The 13,089-nt window shown below is 43.5% G+C and overlaps 1 long non-coding RNA gene across 1 annotated transcript; it reads right to left on the reverse strand.

Annotated features, from left to right (window-relative positions):
* Window positions 1-1,422: 1,422 nt before the first annotated feature.
* LOC115473423 lies at window positions 1,423-2,857 on the reverse strand. Its single transcript, XR_003942658.1, has 3 exons — window positions 2,795-2,857; window positions 1,901-1,912; window positions 1,423-1,438 (listed from the first exon to the last, which is right to left on the reverse strand). It is a non-coding gene; the product is annotated as an uncharacterized LOC115473423 (long non-coding RNA).
* Window positions 2,858-13,089: the final 10,232 nt, after the last annotated feature.

A 13,089-nucleotide genomic window follows, 5' to 3' on the forward strand; every position in this document is an offset into this window, starting at 1 on the left:
CCGCCCTCGAGCATCAAACGCCATGACGATGAGGGCGGAAAACATACAGTAAACTAAAGGAAGGGGATCGCAACTAAGCAGGTGGAGGAGTAGGGGAAACACACGGAGCGTGTTTCCCTACTCCTCCCACTGCCTAGGAAACGCAGGCTACCAACCTCCCGACCCACCCGCGGAAAAAATCTGGAGGGAAACCACCTCCAAAGCTCCGGAGTCCAAATGACTCCGGAGACCACTGTTCGAGGTCCAACATCCCCCCCCCCCCAAGCCACCCACCAAAGCTCCGGAGTAGAAGCCCCACCCACAGAATGCTGGAATGTCCAACAACCCCCCCCCCCCCCGTGCCGCCCTCCCAAAGCTGCAGTTCAAAAGAAGCCCCGCAACACCCCCCCCCTAAGCCACCCACCGTCGCGCTGCTTTGCCGGCGGAGGAACCGAAACCCCGCCAGCACAAGTCCTGTCTGCTGACTACGGCGTCATCTTCAGCGTTGCTAGCCTGTGCAGGCAGGGGCATCTGTGCGTCTGACGTCCTGCACGTGCAGGACGTCAGACGCACAGAACCCCACCCTGCACAGGCTAGCAACGCCGAAGATCGCTGGAGTGAGACTCAGCAGACAACACAGGACTTCTGCTGGTGAGATTTTGGGTCCCCCCGCCAGCAAAAACTATGCGACGGTGGGTGCGATGGCGGTGGGCGGGTGTATCGCGGTAGGTGGGATGGCGGGGGGGGTGCACAGCGCGGAGGAGGCGCTTCATTCTTCTTCAAAGCAGGATCCCCCCCCCCACAAAACTGAACTGTACAACACACACACACACACACACACACACCACACTCTCTCACACTCTCTCTCTCTCATCTGGCAGCGTTTCCTGACCCCCCCCCCCCCCCCACACACACACACACACACACTTACTCACTCTCATTTGGCCACACTTCCTCAACGCCCTCCCCAATACACACACACACACACACACTCGCTCTCTCTCATCTGCCAGCGCTTCCAGAAACCCCTGCCCCCCCCCCCCCACACTCACTCATCTGGCAGTGGTTCCTGAACCCCTCTCCCCCCACACACTCACACACACACTCACTTTCATTTGGCCACACTTCCTCAACGCCCCCCCCCCCCCCAACACACACACACTCTGTCATCTGGCAGCGCTTCCTGAAATCCCTGCCCCCCCACACACACACTCACTCACTCATCTGGCAACCCCCCCCCACCACACACACACACACTCTCTCTCATCTGGCAGCGCTTCCTGAACCCCCCCCCCCCCCCACACACACACACACACTCTCATGTGGAAATGCTTGATAACCCCCCCCCCCCCCCCTCACACACTCACTCATTTGGCAGCACCACACACCCCTCTTATTCCAAGCTGAAACCCCCTACACACACCCCCACACACCCCTCCAACACACACACACACTCTCTCTCTCACTCTCATCTGGCAGCGCTTCCTGAACCCCCCTCCCCCCCGACACACTCTCTCTCTCTCATCTGCCAGCGCTTCCTGAAACCCCGTACACACACACACAGACACTCACTCTCTCTCATTTGGCAGCGCCTTCCTGAAACCCCTGTCCCCCCCCCCCCACACACTCACTAATCTGGCAGCCGTTCCTGAACCCCCCCCCCCCCCACACACACACAACACCTCACTCTCATTTGGCCCCGCTTCCTGAACCCTCCCCACACACACACACTCTCACATCTGCCAGCGCTTCCTGAACCCACGCCCCAAAAACACACACTCACTCACTCTCATCTGGCAATGCTTAATAAACCGCCCCCCCCCCCCCACACACACACACTCACTCACTCCATCTGGCAGCACTTCCTGAACCCCCACAGCCCCTCTTCTTCCAAGCTGAACCCCCCCCCCAACATACCCACACAACACACACACTTTCTCTCATCTGGCAGCGCTTCCGGAACCCCCCCCCCCCCCAAACACACACACACACTCACTCTCTCTCTCATCTGGCAGCGCTTCCTGAAACCACCATACACACACACACACACACACACACACACACTCACTCTCCTCTCTCTCTCTCTCTCTCATCTGGCAGCGCTTCCTGAATCCCCTGCCATCCCCCCCCCCCCCCACACACTCACTCACTCTGTCATCTGGCATCGCTTCCTGAACCCCCCCCCACACACACACACACACACACTCACTCTCTCACTCACCTCTGGTAGCGCTTCCTGAACCCCCGCACCCCTCTTCTTCCAAGCTGACCCCCTCCCAACATATCCCCCCCCCCACACACACACACTCTCTCTCCCCCTCCTCCAGCACACCAATTGCTTGGGTGCAGTGGCGGGAATCTCAGACAACAGAGAGAGAGGGGGGGGCCTGACACCAGAGAGAGAGAGAGAGGAAGGGAGGTATCTCTGTCACACACACACTCTCTCTCTCACCTACAATGTCTTTCTGACTCACACTCTCACACACTCTGTCTCACACTGTATCACATTCACTCTCTATGTGTCACACAGTCACTCACACACTCACTTGGTGTCATACACTCACTCTCACAGAGAATCTGTGTCTCACACACTCTCTCTCGCACACACACACACACACACTCTCTCTCACACTGTGTCTCACATAGGCACTTGCACACACTCTCATTTTCACACACACACTCTGACAGACACACTCACACCCAGACTCACTCTCTCTCTCTCTCTCTCTCACACACACACACACACTCACACTTTCACTCTCTCTCTATCACACACAGAGTCACGTCTCACATACAACTCCCCAAACATACATACTTCCGAGGAAAACCTTTGCTAGCGCCCGGTTCATTTGTTCAGAAACGGGCCTTTTTTACTAGTTAATTGCTATGAAAGTAAACCTAAATTTAGGCGTAGTATTGATAGAATTTTCCTAGGCCATAATTTTTTCTGTTCTGCGCCAAGTTGTTTAGACATGAATTATATAGAATCTAGCGCCCTAATGGAGGAAGGTGAGTAGTGGGACGTGCTGCAGGGATCGTACTAGGACGCGGTGCTTTTTAACAAATATTATAAAAGACCCTGGAAACAGGGTGGGAAGGGTAGATGGATGAGGTGATTAAATTTGCAGATGACACAAAGCTATTCCAGGTTGTTAATCGCAGGTGGACTGTGAGAAGTTACAGAAGAGACCATAGGGAATTGGAAGACTGGGCTCCAAATTTAACATGGGCATGTGAAAACTGATGCACATTGGGAAGAATTCCAATCAGTAATTACTTACTACTACTACTACTACTTATCAGTTCTAAAGCGCTACTAGACTTGCGCAGTGCTGTACACTTGAACATGAAGAGACAGTCCCTGCTCGACAGAGCTTACAATCTAATTAGGACAGACAAACAGGACAAACAAGGTTCCACATTAGGTGTCTTCGTGACAAAACATTGAAATCTTCTGCCCAGTGTGCAACAGAGGCCAAAAAAAAAAAAAAAAAAAGCAAACAGAAATGGTGGCAGTTATTAGGAAACTAATACAAAATAAGACCAGAATATTATATGCCTCTGTAACCTCACCTTGAGGCACTGTGTGAAATTCTGGTCACCACATCTCAAAAATGATATAGCTGAAATTATAAAATATACACAGAGAGGGTGGACTAAAATGGTTAGGGGGTGTTGGAACTCCTCTCATATGAGGAAAGGCTTAAAAGGTCAGGGCTCTTCAGCTTAGAAAAGAGACAGCTGAGAGGGAATATGAATAGAGATCTACACAATCCTGAGTGGAGTAAAATGGGTAAAACATGAATTGATTTTTACTCTTTCAAAAGTAAAAGATGAGGGGACACTCCACAAAGTTACATGGTAATACCTTTGAAACAAATAGGAGAAAATATTTTTAGTGAACGAATAATTAAGCTCTGAAACTCATTTGCTGGAAGTGGTAACAGCAATTAGCATATCTGGGTTTAAAAAAGGTTTGGACAAGTTCCTGGAGGAAAAGTCCATAAACTGTTATTAGAAATGGGGAAGCCACTACTTCTCCTTAGGGACAGTAGCAGTAATCTTGCTATTTTGGGGATTCTGCCAGGTTCTTGTAACCTGAGTTGGTCACTGTTGGAAGCAGGATACTGTGCTAGATGGACCATGAGTCTGACTCCGTATGACAATCCTTATGTTCCTAAAGGTTTTTTTTTTAATAATTCATTTTACATATAGCTTGATTTACATATGTAAATCTGCTTTTTAAACTTCTAAACAGTGTTTCAGTCTTCTAAATTTCAATCCAAAAAGGAACCACCTAAATAGTTTTTCTTTGAAAACTAGCTGCAATATATGCACACAACTGAAAGCATACGTAAATTATTAGCAGTATAGGAAATGAATAAGAAAAGGCAAAAGAGGAGAAAAGATGTAAGAAATTTTTTTTAAAAATTGCAAACATTAAAATGACTCAGCATGACCATGTTTTGGCTTCTACCTGCATTAGGATTCCATAGTTTTCATCATATATACAAAATCAAACTTTTCAGACACATAAAATACAGAAAAAAATATATATAGATAAAAGAAATGCATCATATATAGAAACTCAATCCACCCGATATTCAAAGCCATTTAATTGGCAAGGAGAGGCTGAGGCTCCCACCCCCCTTAATCAAGGCAGATTTTCTGAGTGTCCTCCTTTCACATTTAATAGGTATATATGATTAAAATGTTATGGTTGTTGTATGGACGAGTGCATTGGCCAGTATTTTAATTACACCCATCTTGTGTATAGTGTATAGGGATTTTTGTGACCTTTTTTTTATTGCGATTAGTTCTTACAGTGATACACCAACATTGCAAAAGCTCAAATCTTCACTCATACCACAATCCACTTGCAAATGAAACAGAATGAGAGATCATTTTGACTTATTTCAGTACCATCGTGATGCACCAGATCATAAAAAAGACAGAATGCTGCAGAGCCATGTTTAAATACTATTTTGCCCACCAAACTATTTCATTGATAGGAAAGATCTATTATGCCCCCACCTTATTTTAGTGCCAATTCTTGTCACAAGGCTTATAGGAGTAAATACAGTAAAAACACGAAGGGTGATAGATATAAATTTAAAAAGAAAGAAACAATACAAGATCATCAATGAAATATTTAGGGCCCCTTTCATCAAGTGGGGCCCTGTGGTGGCTTTGTCACACCGAGGCCTCCTTTTACCACTGCCTGGTAAAAGGTGTTAAAAAAAAAAGGAAATGGCCATGGGGGAGCCCTTACCGCCTCCAATTTAGGAGGTGGTAAGGGCTCCTGCTCTAACCCAGCAGTAACTGACTGGGCAGTGCACGGGGCTGCTTGATTACCACCAGGTAAGCCCCCAGTGCTAAAAAAATTAAAATATTTTTTGAGCACTGAAAATGGCCCACGGCACACACTGGCACTATTGCCAGGTTCCGCAATAGCCTGGCAGTAGGGCTGATTTGTCGCATCCCATTGCTGCAGTAACCCTACCGCAGCATAGTAAAAGGCCCCTTCGAGAATAAGTAAGCAACTGAGTGCCTAGATTAATAGGCTGGGAAGGCTAAGGCACCCAGGTGTCTTTAGAAAATACTAGCACAAATCCTGCAGAAATAGTGAGGACAATGCATTTGATATACTGCCTTCCTGTGGTACAACCAAAGTGGGTTATATATTATAATACAAGCACTAGAGAATGATATGGGGATGGGGATGCACGGTAATCTGTGATAATGTTAACATTTTAATGGAATTACTATGGGGATGGGGTGGGGATGAGGTCAAAGCTTGCAGGGGGAAGGACACAAACTTTGTCCCTGTGTCATTCTCTAGCTCCTTTCTACATGCAATGTCGTGTCATCTCACCTCACCTCTGCTTAACTTATTGGATTAACATCATAATGGTATTTTGATTAAAATTTTAAAAATATATATGTAATGTTTTTCTTGTGAGGATGTGGACAAAGCTTGTCGAGACAGGTGGGGATGGAGTTTGATTTTGTGGGAATGGGGTGGGGATGGGGGTCAAAGCTTGCAGGGAACGGGGTAGGGCAAACTTTGTCCATGTTTCATTCTCTAACAAGCCCTTCCTCTGTCCCTAGCGCGCATAACTTAATTGGCTTAACAAACCAATCAGAGTTGTTAGCCGCACTTAACAAGCAATAATGAGCACTAATTGACAATAATTAGAAGTAAGAGAAGTTTAGTCAGCTTGAGACCGATACCCCTGTGTCACTTGTGGGGTGTAATGCACTCATATCATCTGGAGGAAGCTTTAAAAAAAAAAAGAAAAGAAAGAAATCCAGCAGGACTCCTTAACCAGCCCTGGATTAATTAGACAGAAAGCAAAACCTATTAAACACCTTTAGTTTCCTTAAATGCATAGATTTTGAAGAATGAACGAATGAATATTTGTTGCTTAGATATGTTTCTAAAGTTTCCTATTTATATTTTCTAGTCTGTTAAAGGATAAATTCCTTTGGAAATGCCTGTGTTGCATTAAGGTGCACTGAAAAATGGCTTGCGGTAGCGAAGGTGCGGGTTTTGGCACGCGCCGATCCATTTTCAGCGCACCTGTAAAAAAGGCCTTTTTAAATTTTTGCCAAAAATGGACGTGCAGCAAAATTAAAATTGCCGCACATCCATTTTGGGTCTGCAACCCTACCACCAGCCATTGACCTAGCGGTAACCCTGCGGTAATGACCTACATGCATCAAATACCAATTGGCGCGCGTCTGAAAATAAATTTTTCAGATGCATGTATCGGACGCATGCCAAAAATGAAATTACCACAAGAGCCACGCGATAGCCGGGCAGTAACTCCATTTTGGTGCAAATTGGGCACGCATAGACGCTTATGCGGCTTAGTAAAAGGTGTCTTCTCTACTGAGAAGACTCAGCAGCCCTTGATATATTTTGACTAAAGTTAATTACAGTGCACTCTCGCTACTAGTGCATTCAAAGATTTGAGGTTTGCACATTTGCAGACATGTATATGTAACTACCAAATTGCCTTTTGTGCTGCATTCCTGGCTATTTGCAGACGTGCATTTTAAAACAAGTTCTTTCACTTTCGTTTTTTGAGCTATTTCCAGCTGCTGTAGCTCAAGCAAGATGACTTGCTCAGCATGAATATGCTAATTCCCCTGAAGAAGCCTTATGGTGAGAGGAGAAGCCCATTGGGATTCATCAAGGTAAGGTTTTTGAAGTGCTGGATATTATTACAATAAGGGGATTCATCAAGATAAGTGTTTGAAGTGCTGGAAAAATGATTTAATAAAATAAAGTTCTATGAGGTAGGGTATGGAGGTTTTTAACCAATGATTATGTTGATGTCTGTTGAGATTATAATCATCTACAATAGATAGAAGTCCACAGACAATTGCTGAGGTCTTTTCCTCCTTTCTAAAAATTTAAAATATATTGTTTTGGAAAAAACAAACTTGGCCTGACTGTAACAAACTTTAAGGGCTTTGAAGGTGTTGTGGAAAACATGAAAAAGGTGTAGAAAACATAATGTGCTTTGTGCAAAGAACCAGTAGAGTAGGCTTTCAGGACATGACACAAGAAGATATGGTGGAAATATTGACTGAGACTGCAATAGAGCCCAGCAATGAAGACCTAGATGAGATGGTGCAACAAGGCATCAGAGGCAGCGATGATAATGATGAAGAGAAAGATCAGCCTAGGGCTCCAAAAATTGTGCCTCTCACAGTGGCAAAAATTGCAGAGTGGGCATCAACGTCGGATACAATATTCAGCGACATGGAGGAATGTGATACCATGCTAGAGAACAGTCTAAAATGTAAGTGTCTTGCAAGCTCTGCATTTGCCCCTTACACCGAGACAAGAACTTGAGGAGGAAAGCCAAGCAGACAAGGCTGACACACTTCTTCCACTCAGTGAGTCATGAGAGCCAGGCTCCAGAGGTTGATCTGCCAGCTTTGCCATTTTTATTCTCTCCTATTTTGCAAGAGGGGTTGAAACAGTTGATCCATACAATTGACCTCTCTCATGAAGTTGTTCGTGTACAATGCTGTTTTTTTAAAAAAAATTCCTGCACTGTTTTCTGTGCATGTTTCTTTTAGTATTTGTAATTGCTTTAATGATACTAGAAATAATTTCTATTCAGTATATAGTATTTGGTTCAGTATGTAGTTTTTTGGTTTTTAATTGCCTGAGAAGAATGCAAGCTGGAACCTAACCCTGTATTTCTCATAGGAGCAAGGCTTCACTTTTCATGTTTTTGCAAAACCAGAGATTGTCAGGAATCTAACCCAGTATTTCCCATAGGAACAATGCATCACCTTTCACGGTTTCACAATTCGCACAATTTTTTGGAACCATATCTGCGTGAATAGCGAAAATGCACAGTAAAGTAAAATAAGCAAAGCAGCTGGGTAGAGATTATTGCTCATTAAAGAAAAAGAAAGCACTAGTTCTAAGGATCCTGAAAACTTTAAGACGTAAGAAATCAAAAAATTCAGAAAGTAAGAAAAGAGAGAAGAATATGACATGAAAGAGATAAAAAGGAACCGTAAAGAAAAGTTGCAGGCTGAACTAAAGGAGTCTGTTTTCTGGGACATACATGGACACCAAAACAAATGCCCCCCCCTATCGGAATCCTCTTGCATCCCCGAATATGTCTTGAACGTTTGGTGTGAATAAAAAAATCCAAACAAAAAAGTAATTAGGGAACTATACACAGGCGTAGAGAGCTCATAAGTCTTCTTCCCAGGAGCGGACTGACCAATGGAACAATAAGGCAGTGTCCGAGGGTCCAGAGCAGTAGGGGGTCCACTCTCCCCTAGCTTCCATCTAATTTAATCATTTTTGATAGGTGGTTAGGGGTCCATGGCCCTTATTGCCCAAGGGCCCAGAACACTGTCAGTCCACCTCTGCTTCTTCCCTTTGGAAAGTAGGCTACAAGTTAACAGGAGGACATAAAAAGAGGGAAGCAAGAAGCCAAGAAGAAAAGAAACAGGACAAAAGCAAGGAAAAAACAGCAAGACCAACAGACAACCTGAAAGTAGATAATGAACACTACCAGCAAGAAGACAATAGCAAGGAAGAAAGATATGAAAGCAAGAGATTTTAAAAAATGGGAAGGAAAACAATGAGCGAAGCTGTAACCAAACAAAAGTAAAATCTCCAGGAAGGAAAGCTGCCTAGTTTTCATTTTATTTGATTTCCATATTTCCATACTATGTAGCATCGCCAGCAATGCTTGTAGAAGTCTTTTCTCCTCACTTTAGCAACACAGGCTTCACTGCAGTATTCTGTGTTGCTAAAGTGAAGAGAAAAGACTTCTACAAACATTACCAGCGATGCTACATAGTAGCTGGGATCATTGTATGAAATTTATTACAAGCATAATTTGCAAATACGTGTATGTGGGTGAATTAGTATTTTAACACAAGTATACAAAGTGAGATGTTCTCGAATAAACAAACAGCATTAAACACTGTCAATCATTTAAAACATCGGGAGAAAAAGCCTCAAAGAGGCTTTTTGTTCTGCCAGAGGTTTCTAAGGGCCCAATACTCACCAGTACTCATCTGGGTAACAGGTATTGATATTTGGATAGGTGCTGCTGACTGGGGCCATAACCAGGTTTTCAGTACTATTATTTGGATAATGTCCTTGGAAGTCTCTGCAGACTGTCCCAGCCCTTAAAACATCAGGAGAAAAAGCCTCAAAGACATCCAAATTATGGAGCTGGAACTTTTCATCATCTGCTAAAAAAAAATACTCCTAGCAAAATAATCTTTAATGCATTTATGTTAACAGCTTAACTCAAAAATCAGTGAAATGTCACTTAGCTGCTCAGCTGTCTCTTTCTCCCAACTCATACAGAAACATAGATCATGACCAACGATGAACAGCGTTTCATTGTGCTGCGTCAGGGTCAGGGGTCACACTTTCATTTCATGCACCGTCTGCACACAGCTGAGCATAAAGAGGCAGCCGTGTGCAGACAGCACATGAAAAGGATGTTTTACCCATTGACACTGATGCAGCACAATGAAACGCTGGTCATCGTTGGTCATGGTCTATGTTTCTATATGAGCTGGGAGAAAGAGACAGCTAAGCAGCTAAGTGAAATTTCACAGATTTTTGAGTTAAGCTGTTAATATAAATGCATTAAAAGATTATTTTTCTGGGTGTTTTGTTTTAGCAGATGATGAAAGTTCCAGCTCCAAAACTTGGAGCTCTTTGAGGCTTTTTCTCCTGATGTTTTAAGTGCTGGGACAGTCTGCAGAGACTTCCAAGGACATTATGCAAATACTACTACTGAAAACCTGGTTGTGGCCCCAGTCAGCAGCACCTATCCAAGGATCAATACCTCTTACCCAGATAAGTACTGCTAAGTATTGGACCCATAGAAACCTCTGGCAGAAAAAGACCAGACGACCTGTTGAGTTTACTCATCTAAACCAACAGCCCAGATTCTACAATCCCTTCTTCTTCTTCTTCTTCTTCTTCTTCAGGGATCCTTTATTCCAAGCTTTCTTGAATTCAGATATTGTATCAAGCTGATGATCCATGCTTCTACTATCCTTTCTATATATAAATATTTCCTTAGAGTACGGTTGAGTGTGTCCCCTTTTACCCTCATCCTTTGACCTCTCATTCCAGAGCTTCCTTGCCACTGAAAAATGCCCGACTTCCATGTATTTATCCCTTGAAAATATTTAAATGTCTCTATCATAACTCTCCTTTCCTGTCTCTCCACCAGGATATACATGTTTACATCTTTAAGTTGGCCCCATCTCCTTTATAACAAAAAAGGTTGACCATTTGAATAGCCGCTCTACAGAATGACTCCATCCAGTACCCTATGTCTATGCAAATGTCTTGACATATATGACCATCTTTGAGAAAAGGTGACTAAAGTAGTGGATCAAAATGTTGAGAATGGCCAGTTTTTCATCTCATGGGTCCATAGGCAGTCTGCAAAAGTTACATGTTTGAACTTCTGTAATTTGTTTTAATTTTTTTTCACGTAAAAGTATGGGGTTGGGACTGTTGTATTACAAATTGTTTGTTCTAACAAAATTCATTACAATCTCATTTTTTTGTTTCTGGAGACTTTAGTCACCGTCTCCCTGACAGATGGTCAATATTCATGAACCCTGCCCATTCCTCTTCTCTCCAGAAATTTTCATCTATTCTAAATATAACATACTGTTACTGTTCTTAACTGTAAAATCAAGTGAGAAACCAGAAAATATAGGAAAAATGGAAGAAATGAAATGCAGAGAAGGAATTTAAAAAGGACAGAGATCCAAAAGTAAACTTGAAGACAGAGGAGAGAGAGAGAGAGAGAGAGAGAGAGAGAGGGAACTAAGAAAGAACAGCCTGATTATTGAAAGAGATCCCCAAGCAGAAAAGTTTTCTGTTAAACACAATTTTCCTGTATATGTTTTTATAGATGGATCTATGTCTAAAATGGTTTTACTGTATTGATCCCTTATGCTTAAGATTAGAAACCTCAACAAAATTCTCCATTGTCCCAGTTATTGTTGAACAAACATATGGAACAGCTTCAAACAGCTTCACAGGACAATCAGATCCAGCTCCTCACACGGCGCCTCATTCCTGCTGATTTAGGTAACGAACCGTGCAATCCAGTCCAAAATTCACAAAGCCCTGAACCTTTTGAGAACTGTGAAATGCTTCTAGGCTTGTCCATGTAAAACCTCTGAAACTAATGGGTTTCCACAGGCAGTGAGTTGAAATCAATGCTTCTGCACCCTCCTTTCTTTGCCACTTGTTAGCTGTGGAATGATGGCATGGAAATCAGTGGAAACCTGGCTCTGACTACTAAGCAACTACCTTAATCATAGTCTAATATTTCTACTTTCAGCTGATATGCATTTTCCAAAACTCCAAGAAAAGTTCAAGTTCTCCAAAAGAGAGAGGTCACTGTTTTAAGCTTGCTCCTACTATCGTCACTGGAAGTCTGTTCCAAGTCTCCTCCCCACCAACCTCTCAGTGAAAAAATTATGTATATTTAACTAATGCTTTTTCATTGTATTGCTGCAGATTACTGTAGAAACCTTTAAGATTCAGTGAGCTCTAAAACTCAACCCCTGTTCAAATTATACTAAAAGGACACTCATTTGATTAAAAATGACATCTTGACCAGAACTGTGTGACTCAATTTCAGTTTGAGCTCACATGATCAACAGAAGACACTGCAAGCATCGAATGTGGTTTTCAGATGACGTCAACAGTCAGTGATCCCAAATACTTTCATCATTTTTCTTAAGGATTAAGCAATGGCACCTTCTAGGGAGGATTTGACTGTCTAGCTGTCCATCCATCTGTAAACATCTTTTTTGTATGTGCGAACATACAGAAGTATACAGCTTTATATTAGAAAAGAATACCACCTGTGAACCAGAAGTGGCAGATAGCCAATGGTGTGCTGGTAAATGTTTAATGGGCCCTCTGTCCAAAACAAAAACCCCAAACTGTCAAACCCAGAGTGTTGCTGCCCTTCCCTTACTGTGCTCAGCAGGAAGGAGACCCTGGGGACATCCCCCTCCCCCCCCCATGGCATGTTCACCCTTTACTCTGCACCTGTGACAAAACAGTGAGCCTAGTGGTTAGTGCAGTGGACTTTGATCCTGGGGAACTGAGTTCAATTCTCACTGCAGCTCCTTGTGACTCTGGGCAAGTCACCTAACCCTCCATTGCTCCTGGTACAAAATAAGTACCTGAATATATGTAAACCGCTTTGAATGTAGTTGCAAAAACCCCAGAAAGGCAGTATATCAAGTCCCATTTCCCATTCCCAATCAAAACTGTATTAATCATTTCTTGAAGTGTATTTCTTTAGTTTGGCCAGCAGGTGGTGCATGTTTATGTTTAATGCTGTGGCAGAAAATGACTGTTCTTTCTTTAGTTTAGCACAAAAAGGAAGTACCTGCAGTATACTTTTAAAATTTGCTGTTCTGGGCTCTGATTGGCCCAGGAGTTCAAATCCAGTCTGGAAACACTGGATTTCTCTCCATCTCAGACTGGGAGGCAAGAGAGAAAGATCTCATCACTGAGACCATGTGAGCAGTTATATTTCCTGTACTCTCCGGGTA

This window comes from Microcaecilia unicolor, chromosome 6, assembly GCF_901765095.1.
Source record: "Microcaecilia unicolor chromosome 6, aMicUni1.1, whole genome shotgun sequence".
Lineage (NCBI taxonomy): Eukaryota > Metazoa > Chordata > Amphibia > Gymnophiona > Siphonopidae > Microcaecilia > Microcaecilia unicolor.